This window comes from Ochotona princeps, chromosome 12, assembly GCF_030435755.1.
Source record: "Ochotona princeps isolate mOchPri1 chromosome 12, mOchPri1.hap1, whole genome shotgun sequence".
Lineage (NCBI taxonomy): Eukaryota > Metazoa > Chordata > Mammalia > Lagomorpha > Ochotonidae > Ochotona > Ochotona princeps.
The window spans coordinates 45,694,148-45,716,200 of record NC_080843.1 but is presented as its reverse complement, the minus strand read 5'-3'; the positions used below and the strand labels follow the sequence as shown (position 1 = coordinate 45,716,200).

At 39.5% G+C, this 22,053-nt stretch overlaps 1 protein-coding gene across 1 annotated transcript in view; it reads right to left on the bottom strand.

The window, feature by feature from the left end:
• The window catches only part of GTF2F2 (general transcription factor IIF subunit 2), a 138,279-nt gene that overhangs the window by 94,748 nt on the left and 21,478 nt on the right, over nt 1-22,053 (bottom strand). The window lies entirely within an intron of this gene.

Genomic DNA, 22,053 nt, shown 5'->3' with positions numbered 1-22,053 from the left:
CTAACAGACTAATTCTCCTCCCTGTGGTGCCAGCATCCTGTATGGGCACCGGTTCACATGCTGGGTGCTCTGCTTCTTATCAGGTCCCTGCTTGTGGCCTGGGAAATCAGAGGACGGCCCAAAGCCTTGGGCCCTGCACACGTGTGGGAAACCAGGAAGAAGCTCCTGGCTTTGGATCGGCTCAGCTCGGGGTACTGCAGCTATATTTGGGGAGTGAACCAGCAATGGAAGATCTTTATTTCTATCTCTTATTCTGTGAATTTGCCTTTCCAACAAAAATAAATCTTTGAAATAAACCCCACTATATCTGAAAGGCAGAGTGACAGATGTTTGTTCTACAGTTTCATAATATATGGTTGCAGCAGTAAGCTTTAACCAAGAACTCTGGGTTTCCCACATGAATGGCAATAATTCAAGTATTTTAGCCATCATTCACTGCTTCCCAGGATCATTAGCAGGAATCTGGATTAGAAACAGAAGACTCAGGATTCAAATCAGCACATCTATTTTGGATCAGGTGTCCCAAGTTTGTATTAACCTACTATACCAAAATTCCCTGTCTTCTCTAAACAACTTTTAATTGATTAATTTTCAAAACAATGCCAAGATAATTCAATGGTAGAAAGAATAATCTCTTCAACAGCTGGTGTTGAGACAACAGGATAACCTGGAAAAGAATGAAACTGGACCCATACTTCATACCATATAAAAAACCTACCCAAATTGCTCATAGCCTAAATGAAAAAGCTAAGACTGCCAAACACACGAATACATAAAAAATAAAAGCACATCTTTATGGGGCCCAGTGGCATGGCCTAGTGGTTAAAGTCCTCGTCTTGAACGCACCGAGATTCCATATGTCCACCAGTTCTAATCCCAGCGGCCCTACTTCCCATCCAGCTCCCTGCTTGTGGCCTGGGAAAGTCAATTAAGGATGGCCCAAAGCCTTAGGAGCCTGCACCCGCGTGGGAGACCCAGAAGAATCTCCTAGCTCCTGGCTTCGGATTGGCTCAGCTCCAACCTTTGCGGCTCACTTGGGGAGTGAATCAACGGATGGAAGATCTTCCTCTCTGTCTCTCCTCCTCTCTGTATATCTGACTTTACAACAAAAATAAAGTCTTTAAAAAAAAAATAAATAAAAGCACATCTTTAGAGGAAAACATTTTAAATCCACATTATCTCATTTCCAAATGAGACATCAAAAGCACAGGCTAGTGAAGAAAAAATAGGTACACTGAAATTCTTAAAAATCTTAGGCTCAATGCTTCAAAGAGTACCATCAGGAAGTGAACAAGGAAGTCTATAGGATGGAAGAAAAAATCTGAGTGTCATGTAAGGAATCGGATGCATGGGAGTCTGATACACATAGAATTAGTCATACAACCAAATAATCAAAAGACAACCTGGTTCGAAAATGGACAAAGACTCTGGAATAGACATAGGTCCAATGAAGACATACAAAAGACCAACAAGCACATGAAAAGAGACTCAATATTATTATCCACCAGGGAATGCAAATCAGTACCACCAACCACAACAAAATGCTATGCTACAGACACTAGGATGGCTACAATCAAGGCAGACAGCGACTAATGCAGAGAGCGTGGACCTTCACACGTTGCTAGTAGGTATGAAAAATGGCTTGAATGCTTGGAAAACTGCCTGGCAGTTAATCAAAAACTGAAACACAGTTATTGTAATATACAGCATCCTACCCGGAAACATATCCAAGACAAATAAATTAAAACATAAATTCACATAATGTGCAAATATTCTTGACAGCATTATCCATTAATAGCAAAAAAATAGAAACTATCCATTTGTCCAACAACGGTAATCAAAAAAATATGATACCTCCACACAATGGAATATTACTTAGCAATACCAAAGAATGAAGTACTAACATACACAACAATCAGGATGAACCCTGAACACACTAAGTAAAAAAAAAAAGTCAAAAAAGATCAAATACTATATGACTCCATTTATATGAACTACCGATAAGATACAAATGAATAAAGTCAAAAAATAAAAAAGGAGGGGCAAAGAATAACACATGATTGCTAACAGGTTTAGGTTTTTCTCCTTTTGATGTAATGGAAGTGTTCCAAAGTTGATTCTGATGATGGAGGTCAATACTGATATAAATACAATATATGGGAGAGCACTACAGTATGTGAAATATGCAGCAACAACAATATCCAACAATATCCAACTCCATAAGCAAGCAGATAGCCTTCATTTTGCAGGTAATTATTATTTTACATTACTGTTATCTTAAACTGGATGGAGAAGAGCACTTGTCTAAGAGTGAGAAGATTTGAAAACTATATGAAAATTTATATTTGTACAGACACAGTGACCAACCTTGGCTTTAAATTGCCCAGCAGTAGATGAATAAGGAGGATTTGTTCAGCCATTTGTTACTTTTTTGAAGCTGAGTTATAGAGTATACGGACATTCATATATTATTCTATTTCTGAATTAAGCCCCAAACTTCCAGATGAATATTTATTAAAAAAAATATAAAATCAACCTTCCAAAGTTACAAATGGTTCCACAGAAATGCTCATCAAATGACTTCATTAACAATTTATATACAGCACTACAGTATCCTACAAAACAACGCAGGCCACGTTAAAATGGAAATCCTTACTAACTTGTATCAATATCATCCAATCAGAACTAATGCAGAAGAAATGTGTTTCTTAGTATTTATAAAACATCATTATACCCATGAATCAATCTGCATAGTCAATCACGCAATACATCAACCAAATCAATTAAAAGCTGGTTGCAAACGAGGGCTAATAATACAACTCAGAGGACTAAAAAAGAATTATCAATACTTAAAGCCAATTCTTTTTGACTGAAGAATAACTGCAGGGAACAACAATGGTAAAATGTGTAATCTTTCAAGAAAATAGTTAAAGCAAATTATATTATAAAGTTACATATTTTCAAGTTGCTAAGGAATATGAGGCACTGTGCATTATCTGAGAAAAAAATAATGAGATAGCTCTGGAAAGTAGTCACGAGTAGAGAATGGCTGGAATGAAAAATGCCATGTCCAATATGTCAGACACATTTCTAGTCTTCAAAAAATTAGTTTATTTTTATTGGAAAGTCAGATATATAGAGAGGAGAGTAGACAGAGAGGAAATCTTCCATCCACTGGTTCACTTCCCAAGTAGCTGCAATGGCCAGAGCTGAGCTGATCAGAAACCAGCATCCAGGAGCCTCCTCCGGGTCTCCCACAGGGTCCCAAGGCTTTTGAGCCATCCTTGACTGCCTTCCCAGGCCACAAGCAGAGAGCTGGATGGGAAATGTGGCCTCCGGGATTAGAACCGGCGCCCATGTGGGATCCTGGCATGTGCAAGGTGAGGATTTTAGCTGCTAGGTTACCACACTGGGCCTACATTTCTAGTCTTTAATACAAAAGCTATAAATGTATATAAAGCATTTATTATATAAAAATTAACTCCAAAATGAAAGTGAATTGGTCTCATTTGAAAACATGGTAGCTCCTGCAAAAGAGGCCGAGTCCCCAGAACTGAGTAAATGTGATACCCAGGACATTAAGTACTACTTTTTTCTCTCTCAAGTGGGGCACAGCTTGGGATGTGAGGTGCTCCACCACAGTCCATACTTCCTGGGCTGTGAGGCTGTGGCCAGTTTTCAGGACTCACCATGTATTCTTCTCCAAGACTCACACAATTTTCACGAGCTGTCATTTTGTTTATCAGTCACCACTGCTGGATTCACTCCCCTGTGCAGACATATGGCCAGCCTAGTGTCTAATCATGCCACAGTGCATCCCTTGCTCTCCGGCAACGATGTAAATCCATGATGTTCACTGAACCCTGTCTGTTCAGGATTTCAATTAGCTTTCCTTCCTCAAAATACATGCTTAACTCAAAGGCCAGCTCCTCACTGAGACCTCTCTCACTTACCCAACATAATCTGTTGGCTTCTCTTACTTGTTAACTATACACCTTCCCCTCTTTATAGACGGAAGCTCTTTGAGGACAAGAGTTGTCTCTTGAACACATTTGGTTCTCAGGGTTTCATGCCCAAACATTCTCACAGCAGTTGGTCAAATTAAACCTGCTCAGGCCACCTCATGCTATTTTTTTCATCTTCTCCCAGGATTCTTGAGGCTCAAGTGAGAGACTGCACAGGTCACTTTTAAAACTTGAACAAATGATATTCTTGCAGGCTCTGCCTATCTTTTAGGTAGTGGATCAAATGATTTTACCTTCATACAAGTATTGCCAATTTAGAGGTGGAGGATACAAACACCCCATTAATTTCTCCTGTTAAAAATTCCTCATTACCTAATCAGATAGAATATGATTCCACATCCAAGCAAACCTGTGATCTTCAGGAATATAAAGACTCCCATCCCAGGTTTTGTTTTGCTTCTCCTGAGTTCAGAAAAAAGGAATGTTCTAATGGGGTGCTTTATTTGTCGCACAGATGCAAAATGAATAGCAGAATACTTGGCAACAGTCATGCAAGACCCTCAAGTTACTTAAAATCTGTTCCTTTTCATGTTTTGGCAGGACTCCTGACGTGACACCTCTAGAGCACATAATCATTCTGTTTCAAGTCTGAAGGAGTATAACTGAGCTCTTAGCCATCTCTTTACTTGTTTCCAAGGCAGACAAGCCAGAACACAGCTCTGAAGTGATTATTTGGTTCTAGTCATCAAAAGCAAACTGAATCTGCTACATCAAAATAAATAAGTAAATAGTCAACTGCCTGTCATCTTTGACTGTCCACCATCGCACTCCTCCACCACCTCCATGATCCTTTCAGTTCAAATAACCGCACTGTCACCACTGTCACTGTATTCTCATGACCAAAAACCCTCCAGCCACTGGACTGCCCATGGCCTTTTCAGCTCTGCCCTTACCTCATTTGTACCTCACCAGTTCTTCCAAGAATCAAAGTGCTGACCTCAAGGTGGCTCTGTTTTCTGGTATCTAGGCTGATCTTTTCCATAACACCAGTCCCTAGCCTTTCAGGCATGCAGATTCCTTGTTTTTCTATAAATTAGTCCTGCAGGTTTCCAAAATAACTACCTCAAAGCCACAAAACCTTTCCGTTAGAATATAATTCCTTCAGAAAGACAGTTGCAAGGGGAAACTATTCGATGTGCAGAGTACCTCATTAGCTGAAAGAAATGTCATATGCTGGAAATGATTTCAAGAATGTAAAATTCATGAAAAGGAATTCAAATAAATTACCTGCATCACTGATTCAACTGACATTCTCTTTCCACAAAAACCTTAACCTCCTTCTAAGCCTTGTCAGATAAAAATATTAAGATAGTGAGAGAAAAAAACTAGATCCTATGTAACGGTAACTTCATTACACTATGTGTCTCAAAAAAATTTTTTTAAAACAAAAACAGATCTTGAAAGAATGGGTACCATGGTGAGGGTTTAAGCTGTAGCTGACGTCACCTTCTCGTATATGGTTCTTGGTTCAAGTTCTGGTTCCCCTACTTCCCATTCAGCTCCCTGTTAATGCATCTCATATTGCAGAAGATGATGATGATGGTTAAAGTACTTGGTCCTTGCCATGCAGAAGGGAAATGCAGAAGGAGATCCTACCTCCTGTCGCCAGCCTTGTCCGGCCTTGGCTGTAAGGACATTTAACTGAATGAACCAGCAAATGGAAATTCATTCAAGCTCTCACATTATGTGTGTGTATTAGAACCCATAACTCTTTCTGTCTCTCCAATGCTCTGTAAATCTGACATGCCTTTTCAATAAAAGTAAATGAATCTTATGGGGGAAAAAGAAGGAAAGAAAAGAAAGAAAGAAAAAAGAAATGGCCCGGCGCAATGGCTCAATGGCTAAATCCTCATCTCGCAAGCACTGGGATCCCATATAGTCGCTGGTTAGTGTTCCCACTGCTCCATTTCCCATCCAGTCCCCAGCTTATGGTCTGGGGAAGCAGTGAAGAATGACCCAAAGTGTCAGGACCCTGCACCCTCATGGGAGACCCAGAAGAAGCTCCTGGCTCCTAACTTCAGTTTGGCTCAGCTCCAGGTGTTGCATCCATTTGGGGAGTAAGCCAGAAGATGGAAGATCTTTCTCTCTCCTTCTCTCCATAAATGTGATCTGCTTTTCCAAGAAAAATAAATAAATCACTAAAAAAATAATAAAAAAGAGAACCTGTAACTCTCCGGTTTATTTAACATGTTAAATCTCAATGAGTTTAATATTTTTAGCCTTGCAATATTTCTAAATAATACTGGTCATGTTCATGTAAAATTAACCCTTGAAAGTTAAAGAATAAGTGATAATTCACCTTAAGAAGAAAACAGTTACTGAGAATACCGGAGGCTACAGAGTTTAACATTGGACTCATAAATTTGAAAATTAAAGTACAGCTGGTAATATTATCTGTGTGGTGGATTCCTATTACATGAAATGTGGTCACTTTGTGAAAACTCAAGGAACCTGCAAACTTGAGATCTGATCTGTCTACTATTCCTAAACACAGGTTATGCTGCAATAAAAATTTTAGTAAGACATAATATGGCCAAAACCCACATTTTTCTAAGAACACTTATCAAAAGCCATCTGGTTGGTTCAAAACAAATTGAAACCACAGAATTAGCACACAGTACTATTTGTACAACATGCCATATAAAAAAACATAGAGAGGAAGACTCAAACAGTGTTAACATACTTTCTCACAGTTCTGGAGGCTGGAAGCCCAGCAGCAGGTCTCGTTGAATTTCCTCTTCTTATCAGATCAATGCAGGGATTAGGGTCTACCAAAATCTACCTTTTTAAAATTTGTAACTTCCTGGACCTGGAGTTGTGGCACAGTGAAGCCACTGTCTGCAATGCCAGCATGATATATGGGCACTGATTCATGTTCCAGCTACATCACTTCTAACCCAACTCCCTGATAATGTGCCTGGGAAAGCAACAAAGCTGCTTCAGGAGCTTGGATCCCTGTCACTCAAATGGGAGACCTGGATGGAGCTCCTGGCTCCTGGCTTTAGTCTGGTACACACCAACTGTTGCAGCACCACTTGGAGAAATTAATCAAACAATGGCAGATTTCTCTCTCTCTGTTGACTCTTAACTCTGCCTTCTGAGCTAATTAAAAAAAATAATAGTTTAAAAACACAATTAATCACCTCTTTTTTTAAAGATTTATTTATGTGTTTATTCAGCAATGCGAATTTTTTTTCCTGCCAAGGGTCATTTGGATATTCATAACAGCATTTGTGAGCCATATAACTTTATATTTAAGACTAGCATGGTATGGAATGTCTTAAAATTATGAGTTCTGTCTACGGTTGCTTTGGCAAGGCCAGACCAAATGGTTTCGTGAGTTCCATAGACCAGATATTTCCCATTCCTGGTTCATTCGCAAGGCAGAGGGACCAAAAGAGACCATTAACTCGCTGGTTCACTCCCCAAATGCCTGTGACAGCTAGGGCTAGGCCAGGCAAAGCCAGAGGGCAGAGACTCCATTTAGGTCAGCTGTGTATATGGATTATCATCCACCTTCCCAGGCACATTAACAGGAAGCTGACTACCAGCACAGCAGGAACACCATCCAGACCTCCCAATATGGAGTGAGGGAGTCCCAGGCACAGCCGCAAGGTCCTTACAGATTCTACCTTCAAAAAGTTACCTCAGAGTGTAACTCAGTGGAACACAGGTCCCCTACAGCAGACATGAATAAGCTAATAGTGAAATCATATTTGAGTCTATTACATCTTTTATACAATACCCCTAGGGTACTGTTCAAAAACATTTGGATGTTCAAAACCCAAACACAGAAGGCTTTTCAAAAAGGATTTATTATTATTATTATTTTATTTGAAAGGCAGAGTTACAAAGAGAAAGAAGAAGGGACAGAGAGATTTTCCATCTACTGGTTCATTTCCCAAATGGCCTCAACATTGGAGCTGAGCCAATCTGAAACCAGGAATCAGGTGCTTCTTTTGGGTCTCTCATGCAGGCATAGAGATTTAAAGACTTGAGCCCTCTTCCTGTTTTCCCAGGCCATAAGCAGGAAGTTAGATGAGAAGTGGAGCAGCTGAGACAAGAATTGGTGCCCAAATGAGATGCCAATGGCATGAGCAAAGGCTTAGCCTACATATCACAGCACCAATGTGATCCAAGCTTTTTAAAATCTTTACTTATTTGAGAACCAAATAACTTGGTTCACTCCCCTTCTACCCACAAAGGAGTAATCAAGTAGAAAGTAGACGCCAGGAGCCAGAAATCCATAGGATTCTCCTAGGTGGTAGCAGGAGTGACTGAGCTATCACTGCTGCCTCCCAGGATGCGCACTGACAGGGAGCTGGGAGTTGGGAGAGCAGCCAGATCGCAAATGTTCCCAAGTACTGTCTTCAGTACTCCACCAAACATCCAACCCTGGTCCACTATTTCGAAACATAATGCATTTGAGGTATGTAAATTATGCCTACAAAGGCATCAGTTTTTCCTCTTTGAGTAAAAGAGGTAAAGAGAGGCTTTGGGCCATCCTCCACTGGGGGATCAGACCCTAATCTATGAAGGCAAGACTGTAACCTTACCTAGAAGCAGAAGAGAACTACTCTAAATCAGACTTCTTTCTTTTACCAGGCAGTATAGGCGTTACCCTCAAGAAACCATCTGTGGTACACAAGCACTACTTCTGCATAATTTTATAAAAGAAGCCAAAGCTGTAAACAGCCTTGGGCACCACGCAATTTTTCTAAGCAGAGAAGGCCATGATTTCAACCATAAAAAAATTCTCAAAAAAGGTTCTTTCATGGGAAAGAGGAAAAAAGTGAAAACTGTATGCCTCTGCAATGCTTTTTTCTTCCTTTTTTGGAATAGTTAATGATGCAGTCGGCACAAGCAAGGATCTGTGGACTGACACACAAACATACACAGAGTTCTTTTAAAAAGAAACCAACCACACAGACTTCAGCTGAATCCTTGCAAACACAACAGTCTTCCAGAACATGCTCCCTAATGGCGTTTCATCTCTGGCCAGATTATAGTTTTTAATAGCTAGATGGAACACGTAAGAGTAAGATTCCATTTCGGAACATAAATGTTTACTTAGTAAATCAGTGCACTGAAGTAAACTAACTTTCAAGAAATGTATTTTAAACTGAAACATGGGTTGGGGTGCTAGTGTAGAAGGGAAAGCGGCAGCCTGCAACGGCAGGATCCAGTGAAGGTGCCACTTCCTGTTTGGGCTGCTCCACTTTCACTCTGGCTCCCTGTTCATTACCTGCAAAAGCAGCAAAAGATGGCTAAGTGTGCCTGGGCCCCTGCACCCACTAGGGAGACACAGAGAAAGCTCCTGGCCTCTGGCTTTTTTAGTCTGGCTCAGCCTTAGATAGAGCAGTCATTTGAGAAGTGAACCAGCAGATGGAAGATTTCTGTTTCTCCCTCTCTTTCTCTGTAACTCTTTCAAACAAATAAGCAATTTTCTAAAACAAAAAATAAATGCAACATGTATAATCAATTTTCTTATTCTTCTCGACAAATGTTTTAATTTTCCAAGAATCTGGTAGTCTACTTGAGGTCTGCATGTAAGTTGTATATATCTCCTATTGTTTATACTGACATATCAATACAGTCCCTATCCATATTCGTTCTATTAAATAGCATTTTATTCCATCCATCACATACATTCATATACAATCTACTTCTATTTTACTATTAACTTTCATTTTAAAAGTCCTCTGTTTATTCAAATTGGGTTGACATCTTTTTTTCCCTTGTTAATACATCCATCTGTGGAGCTAGCATTGTAGTGCAGACGCTTAAGCCTTTGCCAGTGATACCAGCATCCTACCTGAGTGCCTGCTCAGAGTCCCAGCAGCTCTGTTCCTGATTCAGCATGCTGCTAGCATGATGGGGAAAGCACAAGACAGGCAGAAGGCTTCAGCCCTTGACACCCACATAGAGTTCCAGGCTCCTGGTATGTTTCGGACTGCCCTCAGCCACTATAGGCCTCTGGGGAGTAAACCAGTGGTTAACAAATCTCCTTCTTTCTGTATCTCCTTGTGTCTTCTGTTGAATTAAAAAAAAAAACTAATAACATGAATGAGTGCTCAACATAATGAACTAAATGAGTACTCATTAGTTCATCTATTTGTTTCAATGATAATAAGGTCATTGCTTTAAAATACATAAAACCATTGCTTAGGGCCTGGCACAATGACTCAGTTGGCTAATCCTCTCCCTTCAAGTGCCAGAATTCCATATTGGCATTGAGTTTATGTCCCAACTCTGTCTCTTCCCAGCCAACAACCTGCTTGTGGCCTGGGAAAGCAGTGGAAGACGGCCCAAAGCCTTGGAACCCTGCACCCACGTGACAGACCCGAAAGAAGCTCCTGGCTCCTGGCTTTGAATGGCTCAACTCCAGCTACTGCTTCCACTTGGTGAGTTAACCAGTACATGGAAGATCCTTCCCTCTATAAATTTGATCTGCCTCTCCAATAAAAATAAATAAATCTTTTTAAAAAAAGCCCACTGCCTAATAAATATGTACACACTATATATTTATTTGTAATAATTTTTAAAACTTTCAGTCCAAATGATTATGACAATATAAAGTGGTGCAAAGCATCTTGTATTAGTCAATGTAACCAAGAATACAATTCAAATGTAAGCTTCAGTTTCTTTTGGGAAGCCTTCCTATTTTGTTATGATACAGCCCCTCTCTGGGTAACCCTGGGGCCAACATCAAGGATCCTGGAAGTGGGGCAGTGAGGCTCAGAAAGAAGGGGACTATTTTCTTACTTATTTTTTTCTTATACAGATTCTTTAGTGCTTTACCTATTTTTAAAAAGAGTAATGCTTTCTAAAATAACAAACTAATTTAAAGTCTATTTTCTTTGTACTCAAGGGAAGTATTAAATTAGTACTATCACTATATCACAAGACCACATTTTGAAGTGTTAAAAACAACCAAATAATCTGTCTTCTGTTGCTACAGCATAAGGCTATGTTGCAACCAAAAACAATCAGCTACATGGCATTTTCTCCACTTTAAGGTTTAAAAAAAGGACAAACTTTTACTCAAAAGCTAGTGAAGAGATCATGCCAGTGTGTAACAAAAAACCTTAGATGGAATTTAAAACAGTAAAAACACTATCTCAAAAAGCCAAAGAAAATGAAATTTTACAATATTAAAACAGTCTTAATGCCTCAAGTATGTAATTCAGATTTGTAACCTGATTTTACTATGCAGAGTTTGGTTTATAAATGTCAAGTCAATTTCTTTCTGAGATCCTAGGTTTACAGCAATCAAAACAAAGAATCAACTTTGCAAGCTACAAACTAAAAAATAAGCGGAAGAAAGAGAAACATGTTTTAATAGCCTGTCATTCTCTCTAGTTACAACAAAACCAGAAAAACTTCCTATTTCTTCCAACTATTCTACCAATCAGAAAAATGAGCTAAGTATTATGAACTTCAGGAGATGGCCAATACATGTACAACACTTCTCAACATTAACACCCTGATGATGCTTCCGTAACACTGACCATAAAAATCTTAACAAGGATATCCCCAAAACAAGCCCCAAACAGAGTTACTTATGTAACAGAAACCACAACCCAAACTTCACAAATTTCAGCCCGTCCTATTTAAATGGAATTAAAAATTACTGAACTGGAAGTCTAGGTTACATTTGAAAATTCATAGCAATGACTAAAAATGAATAAAAACAAATGTGCCAATATTCCTTGCATAAATTAAAGATCAAGTTTTCTGAAGAAGAATACTTTAAATATTATCCAGTTCATATTCAAAACATTGTCAGTGCAATTATGACAATACAGATGAAGAAGAGATTACATTACTAAGTAAACACAGGGCTGGGAAGGATGGAACAGACTTTAAATATCTTCATTCATTCTTCTACTCCACCAATCAGTCAATATTTCACCATAAAGCATGGGACTAAATTTAAATTTTTGTAACCCCTACATTGAAAATTTCTGCTCAATCCAAGTATGGAACTTTGAAACTGCTAACAGTTTGGCAGACACTCTTTAGGACTTGTTTTTTTCCCCCTAGTTACACTGTAAAGACTATTGTAGGCAACTGCAGACAAGTCACAATGACTCACAATAGTGCATGCCAACTCCAAGCCAACAATTACCTTTAAAAGGGAAGTGGGAGTGGGATCAGAAAAACGAAAATGAAATGTCAATTGCACCTGAAATGTTTCCATAGATTTTAAAAATATTACAAATGCCAATATGTATGAGATCCAGTTGTTGGGTGCAGGTTATCCTGATTTCTTGGCAAACTACCTAAAAACCGATGGGTGGCTTGCACTGTGGCACAGCCAGTGAAGCTGCTGCCTGCAATGAGAGCATCCCATTATTACCCCAGTTCATGCCCTGACTCTCCTCCTCCTCTAGCTTCCTGCTAATAATCTGGAGGGCAACAGCAGATGGCCCATGTGCTTGGGTTCCTACCCACATATGAGACCTGGAAATACTCCTAGCTTCTGGCTAGCAGCTTTGGCCAAGCACAGCCCCAGCCATTGAAGCCATCTGGTGTGAACCAGCAGATGTAACATATCTCTTTGTAATTAAACCTTTCTAATAACATAAATTAAAAAAAAAAAAAGGAAGGAAGGAAGAAGAGAGGGAGGGAGATCTGGAGAGTAAATTCTATATTCTAATGAGTTTAATTTATAATGTCAAACCTTAACATTTTCCTATATCCCTTTTTTTCTTAATATTCCTTATCCCCATCCTCAGACTAAAGCTACAGTGCACTCGTACATGTACAGCTGAACATGCACAGCACAGACACTCCTTTCACTTTTGCTAGCCACTGAATAAAAGAATATTTCCATGTGTGGCTTAATTTTTCAGAGTAGACTTGTCTGAGGCAGTCTAGTTGTAATACATAAAACTTAACCTCTGCCAAGTCAGCTATAAACCTCAGTGTCAGTTTAGGAAATACAAAAACTCTAGTCACATATTTTGGTTTCAGTTCATTTCTTCCTCATGAGTGTAAGCTTGTGTTCAATGGTGGGGCTGTGACTTAGAAGGACTAGCCAAAGCACAGAGCTCCATTCTTCTGCAGAAGCTTTTGCACATAATTCACTATGCAAAAGCAAGGAAGCTCCGTGTGGTTGCTAAGGTAGATGGGACTCGAAGAGGGCTACCCAGTTTAGAGCGGTAAGACCAGGAACAGGGCACCTCAGAACCTGAAGTGCATCTACCCAGGTAGAACTAGGGCATTTCTGTTATCTACTGTACAAAGACATTGTTTTCATGAGCTAAACCTAAACACGAGGAAACAGCAAGGGGTTACTCAATTTCTTACAGCTTTTGTTCTCTTATTTGCATTGAGAAAATTTTAAAAGTCCTTCTTAGGTTTATAAGGGAGAATTAAATAAGACAGTAATGCCAAGGCAGACCAACTGAACTGTAATAAATACTGAAAGGTTTTTGTTTTTTTTTTAAATTTTAAACAGTGGCTCATATCCAGTAAAAAGGTGTATTATACTATTTGTTTCATTGTTTTGTCAAGCTTATTTAAAAGGTGAGGAAATTACAGAGACACATCCAGGGATAAAATGCACAGAGAGGGGAAAGGTAGGACAGAGAGATGTTCCAACTTTCATCTTGTGCCCCTCCCTGATGACTTGCTTCTGGTGAGCATGGGAAGGGGAAGTTACAGGACACCAACCTCCAGGCCCAGCAGTGGGGGAGTATAATTTGAGGAAGGGGGCATTTGATTGATGAGTATACAGAAATAGGGTGGAGGTAGAGGTCTAAGCGTCCTACCTGCCTGTCCCATTTCACTCCCTCCTGAGATTTGTGACCCTTCTTAAGGGTTGCTAACCGATACACTTTCATCTCATCTCTCGTGACTACTTCCTATTGATGAGGGGTATAGGTCTTACATGCCCGGTTCAGAAGTCTCTCCCGATCTCATCTAATGCACCCATCCCACAAACCACAGGAAGTGAGGCTGGGGCCAATGGCTGTGTACCCCTCATCATCATCATCACGCCAAAAAGCTGCTGGCCTTTTTTAGTCTTTTGATGCAGCAGCCAGGGACCTCAAAATGTTTTACAGGCAGCAGGTCAACTCATTCTTCATGTGCACTTAGGCATGATCCTCTACCTTGCACAGGAGTCAGCCATTAGGCTACTGCGCTGGGTCCAGGAATTGAATCCTTTTACAACATACTGCATCAGGCATTTCTCAGAGTGTGGTCTATAGGTCCCTGTGTGGTATCCGAAGCCATCTGGGTTTCTACAAGGTAAAAACTATTTTCATTCAGATATTTGTTTTGCTCATTATGCACTGATGATGAAAATCAATGGTAGGTAAAACTGTTCATTTCACCATAAATCAAGGCAATGATACCAAGTAATACGCCTCACTGTATTCTTCACTAATGAACATTTGCAGCTTAAAATAAAATTTTCTTTAGGGCCAGCACAACGGCTCTACAGGCTAATCCTATACCTGCAATGCTGGCATCTGGTTCTAGTCCTAGTTACTCCACTCCCGATCCAAGTCTCTGCATAAGGACTGGGACAGTAGAAGAGTACGGCTCAAGTCCTTGGCTCCTCACACCCACATGGGAGACCCAGAAGACGACCCTGGCTCCTGGCTTCGGACTGGCTCCACTCAGGCCCTGGCTGCCTTTTGAGGAATGAACCAGCAGATGGAAGATCTCTCTTTCTATGTCTGTTCTTCTCTCTGTAAATTTGCCTTACCAAATAAAAAAAAAAAAAAAGCCCTAAGTATGTCCTGGCTGAACAGCAAAGATTTCAACACTTAGGTACACCTCCCTTAATAATCTTTATTATCAAAATTAAGCACATAGTGCTTCTGGGTACCACTGTAATACAATGATCATAAAGAGAAATGCTGTGTGAAAGTTGGTAAGTTAAATCAGGTAACTTTTCATAGACAATCACTGTTACCTGGAATAATGATTGACAAAACATTCTGACTCAAATATCTCAGGCATTTTCTCAAAAACAAATGAAAAAAATCCATCCTTTCAAAAAAAAAAAAAACAATCAACAACATCACTTCCATTAACAAAATTAAAATTTTCAGGTGAAAATTGTAAGCCTGAAAAATCTTTACTCATGACCATGAGCTCAAGAGCTTGACAATACTTCCAGACTTTCTGATGAAATCGTGATGCTGTCAATGGATGGAGACTTTTGATATTGTATAATGAGATGTGTCAATATTTGAAAGACTTATATAACTCTCAGAACTAATAGTCTCGATGCATGGTGTCACAAAATTATACATGAGTGAAAGATTCACTCCATCAAGCAAAAGACATATCAGTGGATTAATAAAAGGGAGACTATAGGATTTTACATTCTACATTACAACTGGAAGAATGGGGGAAATTAGAGCCAGTATTGTGGTGCAGCCGGCTAAGCCCACTGCCTGATGCCAGCATGCTATATTGTGATGCTGCTGTCAATCCCAGCTGCTCTGCTTCTGATCCAGCTCCTTGCTAAAGCATCTGGGAAGACAGTAGAAACTGGTCCAACTACATGTATCTCTGCCACTCACAGGGGAAACTTGAATGGATTCTCAGGTTCCTGGCACAGACACGGCTCAGACTTGGCTGTTAAAGCCAACAGGTGGAAGATTCTTTCTCTTTCTCTATATGTGTAGGTCTGCCAGTAGCTCTGTCTTTCAAATAAAATAAAAATAAGTCTAATTTTAAAAGATTTATTAATTTTTATTGGAAACTCAGATACACAGAGAAGAGGAGAGACAGACAGGAAGATCTTCAGACCAATGAATTACTCCCGAAGTGACCACAATGGCTGGAGCTGCGTCAATCTGAAGCGAGGAATCAGGAGGTCTTCCAGGTCTCCCACACAGGTGCAGAGTCCCAAGGCTTTGGCCCATCCTCAACTGCCTTTCCAAGCCACAAGCAGGGAATTGGATGGGAAATGGAGCAGCCAGAATATAAAGCAGTGCCCACACGGGATTCCAGCACATACAAGGTGGGTACTTTACGGCCCGTTGCGGCTCACTTGGGCAGTGAATCATTGGATGGAAGATCTCCTCTCTGTCTCTCCTCCTCTGTATATCCGGCTTTCCAATAATAATAAAATCTTTAAAAAAAAAAAAACAAAACAAAAAAAACAAGGTGGGTACTTAAGCCACTAGGCTATGACGTTGGGCCCTAAAACTAACTTATAAAAAGATTTTAGGAAACTACCATTTACAGTTAATTACTCTTCCCTTTTCCCACAATGTATTTCTAAGAGATCGTTTCTTCAGATATTTCAACTAAAGGACATACTGCTATAGAGTAAATGCAGCAGTGGAGATGAAAATTCAGTTTGAAAGGCCTGGTGTGATGGTTTAATGGCTAAATCCTCACTTTGCAAGCACCAAGATCCACACGGGTTCCAGTTTGTGTCCCAGCTGCTCCAAACACACCCAGTTCCCCGCTTGTGGCCTGGAAAAGCAGTAGAGGATGGCCCGAAGTCCTGGGACCCTGAACCCATGTGGGAGACCCAAAAGAAACTTCTAGCTCCTGGTTTCAGATAAGCTCAGATCCGGTCATTGCAGCCATTTGGAGAGCAAACCAGCAAATGAAATTTTTCAAATTACTTTTTTCAAATACAAACTGATAACTTCTAAAACCTCTACGTGTTGCCATGTGATATGAAACTCAGGTTTGAAAGACAGGCCATGGGCCTGGTGTGAGATAGCCTGGTGGCTAAATCCTCACCTTGCATTTATTTGCCAAGATCCCGTATGTGTGCCAGTTCGTATTCTGGCTGCTCCACTTCCCATCCAGTTCCCTACTTATAGCCTAGGTAAGCAGTGGAGGTTGATCCAAACACTTGGGACCCTGTACCCATGTGGGAGACTTGGAAAAAGCTCCTGGCTACTGGCTTTGGATAGGCTCACCTCCAGTGGATGTAACCACTTGGGGAGTTACCCAGTAGATGGAAGATCTTTCTCTCTGTATTTCCTTCTATCTGCCTTCCCAATAAAAAATTACAATAAATCTTAAAAAAAAAAAAAAAGGCAGGCCACAACCACTGCTATATTCAAGTGGGAATTCAACTTGTATTATATACAGTGGTTAACCAAGTGTTACCAAACACTGCTTAGCTCATCTGATTAGCACAAAAACCCCTTGTTTTGAAAAATTCCTTTGTGTCAAAACAGAAGTATAATAATCAAAAAATAAAGGGGAAAAGAACCTCTACATTCAATTTTGAATCTTAAGTGTCTTAAGAAAAAAAATGTTATCTTTGAAGGAAAAATATTCATCATGTGAGACACTGACATGCTATCACTTTTAGAAACTATCCAGTTAGGTTGTGGCTCATTAGGCTAATCCTTCATTTGTAAGCCCCAGCACCCCATGTGGGTGCCAGTTCATATCTCAGCTGCTTCACATCTGTCCCAGCCTGTGGTCTGGGAAAGCAATGGAAGTGGTCCCAGGTCCTTGCATCATGTGGGAGACCAGAAAGAAGCTCCTGGCTCCTAGCTTAGGATCAGTTCAGCCTTGGCCACTGTGGCCACTTGGGGAGTGCACCAGTGGATGGAAGATCTTTCTCTCTCTGTTCTTTCTTCTCTCTGTATATCTGCCTTTCCAATACAAATAAATAAATAAATAAATCTTTAAATAAATAAATGGCTTTGCAGCATAGTACATTATGCTGCTGCATGTAATGCCAGCATCCTGTGTGGGTACCTGTTTGAGTTCCAGGTGCTCCACTTCTGATTAAGCTTCTTCTAATTGGCTTGGGAAAACAGCAGATGACCCAAGAGCTTAGGCCTTGACCTTCTGGTGGGTGACCCGTAGAAGCTCCAGGATCCCAGTCTGATTCAGTCCTAGCTGTTGTTGGAGAGTCAACCAGCAAACAGAAGATCCCTCTTGTCTCTCTATGCATATGTAATTCTGCCTTTCAAATTCATAAATAAATCTTCAATAAATATTTTTTAAATCAATTTGTTGAATTAATAAACTGTTACAAAGAGGTCAGAGATAATAATGATAATGAAAACTAAGAACAAAAAAGTCACTTTTTATTTTAGATCGTGTAACTGCCCATTTCTTCCAAATTTCCTAACTCCGTATGTTCTCACCATCCACCCAGATGCTCAAACCCAAGAAGCCTGGAAACTATTCTAGATGTCTCATTCTTCTAATTCCCTCACAGCCAATTTATCACCAAAACTCCTTTTGTTTCTAAGGACAGGATGTTTTTTTTGTATTCCCACAGCACCATTTCAAGCTTCCCCATCCCCAAATCAGACAAACTCCACAGCTAAACTTTGTTGCTATGAATCTAATTTAATGAGTCTTGGATAGATAGGGCAGAGTATGACAGACAGGAGAGAGCAAAACAAAGAACAGGATACGTGCAAGCTAGTAAATTAATTTTACTTTTGCTTTTTTTCCACTTATTCCTACATACTTTTCCATATACTTCAACTCAGACAAGTATCATGTCTACTTTTGAAGTCATTCCAAGTTTCTTCAGGCAAAATATACACTCATTTTTCCTCTCTGTGTACAACTCAATTAGAGCACTTATTGTAGCTAATTATCTGTTTCACATCCATTTACCCTACTAAACAGAAGTCTAGTCTGTTTCTAACACAGAGCCTTACTTCAAAAATATCTGTTGAATGCTTCTGTATATGACTTGGAGTTACAAAGAAAAATCTAAGCTTCAATAAAATCTAGGATGGATACCAGAGACTGAAAAAACTAGGAACTATATAGTTATCAATAAACAGTAGATTAAAAATGCTAAAGTAAAATTTCAGGGACAGAGAATAATGGCAAAATGTAGGAAACATTTCCACAGAGATGGGGTATTAGATAATAGAGTTCCCCTATGAAACATTTGGTGGAAAAACAGATCATTTAGAATCTCACAGAAATGCAGAGGTGGAAAAATGCCTAACTTACAAAGCAACATACTTTCCAACAGGAATATGCATCTAGAAACAAATTAATTGGTTTCATAAAATGTTAATGAGCAGATTATTTAATCAAAGGAAAAGAAAGTACTTTAAATCATCAATCTCCTCTAATATCATCTCCAAAGATCCCAAATCTGTGGAACTGAATCATTAATACACAAACAGGCTCAAAGAAGCCTCTGAAATCTATCACAGTTAAATTCACAGAAGGAATAACGTTATTAAAATAAAAAATGCCTAATGTACTGAACTCCAACAGCTTTTCCTTACAAAATCCCAATATTTTATATACCTGAACACCATTAAAAGGAAATGGAGAGCCTAAAAACCCAACTATTACTAATGATAGACATGTTTTAAATATTCAAAATATTTTTTACCTACATTTCAATGTAAAACAGCTTGCTCAGAGTAAAACAGCTTTCACTGACACTTTGGCAGGCCCATGACCAACCAAGGCAGTAAACCTAGAGGAGAAACTGCAGCTTTCTGCACAGCATGCTCCCTGGAGACTCCAGCCAATGCCACGGTTCTGTCCTATAGACAGGCCCATGTATACTTCACCTCAAACATGCTGGGGTAGCCAGTGAGTCCCTGCAATCTGCATTTGGACATCCGAGTAACCCACTTGCATGATTGTTGCCTTAATGACTAAAAGCAGCAAACATACAAATAATACCCCTCAGACAAAGATAAATCGTTAACAATTCTATGAGTTTTCTTCTCACACATTCAGGCAGTCAAGAAACACAGATCAGAAACAATCTGTCAATTGAGATTTATGAAATGAAGTGCACTTCTTTTAATGCATGCAGATACCTTAAGCTTGAAACCTAAAGTATAAAGAGGTAATAATAATAACAGTTAATGAACATTCACTATACAGCCAGCAATGTCTAAGAGTTTTAATACATTTACATATAAATGTAAATATCTTGCATTCTCCTTTCTCAGATGAAGAAACTAAAACAGATAGGTACAAACAGAGTCAAGGAACAAGACATGAAAACAGAAATAATTAACAAGATTGAGAAGCAAAAAATTCCATTCTACAAAGCAAGTTTTTGTTCTATGAAAACATAATACAATTCTACAAAGCAAGAACATACTGTCCAAACTCTAGAATAAAAATGACAATCTTCTTTATCTATTTCCACATCCCTGCCAGATAATCCGTACAAAACCATATTCTTCACTTCGGATTACACCATAACCAGAAACTGGAGTTAAAAATGTTCAAAAAGAGCACAACAGTAAAAGAATTTAAAACATCAAAGTGAAAATTTTGAGGATAACAAATGTTAGCTTTCAAATCTCTGATTTTTGTATTATTATTAACAACTGATTATGCTTTGGAAAAATCAGTCCCTAATAAGATGCTTTAAAGAAAAGTACTTTTTTTAAATTAACAGTAACAAATTTCTTTTCCCTTACTTCAAATTTTAACAAGACTCCACCTCCTTTTTTACCACCTGGGAGGCCCATGACTCTTTCACTCCAGGGACACTAACAAAACTAAAGAAAATCTCAATGATTTCAAATCCTTGGATATGTGCATACTAAGCCATGAATTAGCACGTAAGAACTACTTGTTGAATGGTTGGCTCACCAACTCAAGTATGCATGTACTGAAGATAGTTATTTTAGTATTTTCTACCAATTGTAACACTAGGACGATACCACACATTACTATAGCACCAAAATAAGCTTGTGAAATCCATCTTTTGTTTTTTTTAACCCTTTGTTTTAAACCATATGACCAAAAAGCCAATAGTATCAAAAAGTTGTTAGTCACATCAGAGAAAAAAAAAAAAAACACCATAAATGTTTAAGTCTGCTTATGTGGCTTTTGGTAATCTAAGCTATAAAATTTTTAATGAGCATATTCTTTAAACACTGATGTTATTAACATTTGAGAGGGGGAGAGGGAAATGGGGAGGAGTTAGAGAATGGGGCAGGAGACTCCTGCATCCACCAGTCCACTCCCCAAATGCTCCCACAAGTTAGAGCTGGACCAAGCTCATTGGAAGCTGAGCACTCAGTCTAGGGCTCCCATGTGGGTGGCAGAAACCCATTACTTGACTCATCGCCATCACTCCACAGGGTCTGCTGAGTAGGAACTTAGAGTCAGGACCAGGAACTAGACCCCCCAGGGTAATCTAAAACTGGGATCCAAGTGCCTTCACTGTTAAGGTAAAGGTCTGCTCAATCAGTTTTTAAAAACCTAATGTAAGAAAATTCATTTCAGGACTAGTGCAATGCTCAAATGGCTAATCCTCCTACCTTAAAGTGTGAGCATCCCATATGGGCATGGATTCCCGCCCCAGCTGCTCCACTTTCCATCCAGCTCCCAGCTGCTCCACCTTCCATCCAGCTCCCTGCTTATCGCCTGGGAAAGTAGTGGAGGATGGTCAAAAGACTTGGGACCCTGTACCCACATGGGAGACCTGGAAGAAGCTCCTGGCTCCTGATTTCAGATCAGCTCAGCTCCAGCTATTGTAGTCACTTTGGGAGTGAACCAGCGGATGGATTTGCCTCTGTCTTTCCAATTGAAGTACATAAATCTTTTTTTAAAAAATTCATTTGGCTAAACTAAGACAGTGTGTTACTTTAATAATAACACTCAAGGAGCCTGCATAATACAGCAGGTTAAGCCACTGCCTGTAACACAGCATACCACTTGACCACTGGCTGCAGTACCAGATGCTCTATTTCTGATACAGCTCCCTATTAATGTGCATGGGAAAGTATCAGGGTGCTTGAACTCCTTCTGCCCACATGGGAGACTAGGATGAAGTTCATGGCTCCTGGCCTCAGTCTAGCCTACCATCCAGCCATTGTGACCATCTGGAGAAAAAACTAACCAATAGAAGATCTCTTTCTCTTTCTCTCTCTCTCTCTCTCTCTCTCTCTCTCTCTCTCTCTGTATCTTTCAAATAAACATATAACTTTTTCAAAAATTTGTAATATTCTAAATGCAATGAATAATAAACTAAGAAAAAGTGAAAATAAACACATACATCATGCTGAATATAAACTGGAAGAAATTTCCAGCTAGTTAATTTACAAGTAAGTATTCT